Here is a 2,458-nt window from a genome sequence, read left to right as displayed (position 1 = left end):
ATTCTGAAGCTTCTTCCCCCCTCGGCGAAAGTAGTTGTTTGAGAATTCCCACCGATCAGGTACTACTTTTCTAAATCCCTAAAAAAACAAAAAATATAAACAAAAATCAAAAACCTAAACATACAAAAAGCTCCATGAGAGAGAGAGAGAGAGAGAGTGAATATTAACATACATAGGTGTTGAGTTGGCGAATGAAGCTAGAGAAATTGTTGTGTTTGAAAAACTTAGGGAGCAAATCTTTGGTGAAAACGGTAGGGTCCCAAATGATGAAGGTTGATCCATCGTCGTCCTACGAGATAGCGTCGTTGATTGTGCAGTCCTTGACTAGTTGAAATGTCTTCGTAAAAAACGACGTCAAAATAGATCGCTGTGACTCGCTCGTTGCCGACTCGTGTACTTGATGAAGGGAATGGTTTAGGACTTGATACAAAGCCATTTTTGTGTTTTTTGAAGCTTTTCTCAGCTTCCCATTCCAAAGCTCTGCAACCAAGAGCTTTAATTTTCTGCAGATCACGAGGAACCCAAGCTCGAGAGAGAGAGAGAGAGAGAGAGATTTTTGAGAAAATGAAAATATCTCGTGGCTTAGATTTGTAATTTTTTTTTTTTTAATTTCTGTGTTTGTGTCCTTGGATCTGAGTTTGTGTTCTTGTTGTTCTTGTTCAAGACACACTTAGATCTCATTTCATGTAATTTTTAGTTTTTAATTCTGTTTTTATTTTTTTTATTTAGTTAAATTTTTTTTTTTTTAATTTAGATGCTGACATGGCATTTTTTAATGCCAAAAAATATTTTTTTATTATTAATTTAGGCCACGTGGACATTAATTTACTATTATTTATTCCTACTGTTTGCCACGTCAGCTTTTTCCTTTTCTAATGTAACAGTAGGAACCAAAATGGGAAGCGTTTTTCAGGATAGGGACTAAAAGCGATAAAAATAAAATGTAGGGACTAAAATGGAAATCGCCTGAAAATATAGGGACTAAGTGGTTTTTCACCTTTTTGCTTTATAGAATCAGCATATCACCATTATTACTACTATCATATCTCGTCCTTTTTTTTTTTTTAAGACTATTTTTTACTATAAATTTCATTTAACTTAACTAGAAAAGTTTTTTATCGTTGAATAAGAAATTTAGAATTCATATTTTTTTTTTTGTTGAGAAAATATTTAAGATTCGATTCTCGTCTACACTAAAAAACCAATCAATATCTGATAATAAAGAGTAATTAAGAATAAGTTGTGAAACCATCTCTTTAAAATAAAAATAATAATAATAATAATTCCATACTTATTCTTCAAGTCCCCCCCAAATTGCCGTAATAAAAACATCTTTTCCTTTATTCTTAACTTGGAACTTCCTCTTCACTTGTCAGGTTTATCATGTTGTCTTTATTTTTCCATTGTAGTAGTTATCACACCATTGAGACTCTAATTACTAGGTGATAAAATTAAGGCTTCCTAACTATAGGTATTGAGCACAAATATTTTCTCACACTTTTGTTCTACACTTTCACTTCATGCTCTACCAATCATATTATATCATGTGTTTGATTTTTTTTTTTTTTTTCATATTAAATGATGAATAAATAAATTTGCATCATCCAAACTTATCATTGGATGATCAAAACGTCATAAATGCGCATTTAATGCATGAGCTGTTACCAACAAAAGCACGCATAGACGTGACCATTGGCAAGCTCATCAGTCAGCTCATTAAGCCACTAGAGACATTATCAAAGGCATTAAAGCCACCATTGAAGGCCTCCAACAATTAGAAAGACAGAATCTATATAAACCACCTTAGAATCTAAGAGAAGGTACACACATTTACTAAAAGAGATTAAATTGGGTCAGGAGCTGGCGTAAAAGGACTGATTTACGCCAGCCAATCCTGATCTGACACGTCAGCAAATAATAAAAAAACATTTTTTTTTCTCTCCCTCTATCCTCTTCCCATCTCCCTCACTTTTCCAATTACATTGGAGGCTTGAAACAACGTTGAAGGAGCCACAACCTCTGTTTTCTTCATATCTCCCTCTCTTCTGCAAAATATAAAAAAAAAAAAAACCAAGGTCTAATGTAACTTTTTTCAAGAACTGATGAAGTAATAAGATGTAAATTAATGATAGACACTAACAAAGATAATTAAAATGAAGGCAATTATTAATCATCAATCATAACTAATACCATTTTAGTTCGTTGAGAATTCAATAAGTTTGGGAATGATGTTGAGTCAAGTAGCTAGCTTGTTAGCAGAGCCATTAATTTCCTCCGGACGTCGACCTTAGAAGAAAGAGATTAAATTGGGTCAGGAGCTGGCGTAAAAGGACTGATTTACGCCAGCCAATCCTGATCTGACACGTCAGCAAATAATAAAAAAACATTTTTTTTCTCTCCCTCTATCCTCTTCCCATCTCCCTCACTTTTCCAATTACATTGAAGGCTTGAAACAACG

The sequence above is a fragment of the Quercus suber genome, unplaced genomic scaffold (genome assembly GCF_002906115.3).
Source record: "Quercus suber isolate HL8 unplaced genomic scaffold, Cork oak 2.0 scaffold_302, whole genome shotgun sequence".
Taxonomy (NCBI): domain Eukaryota; kingdom Viridiplantae; phylum Streptophyta; class Magnoliopsida; order Fagales; family Fagaceae; genus Quercus; species Quercus suber.
Note: the sequence above shows the minus strand (reverse complement) of the source record.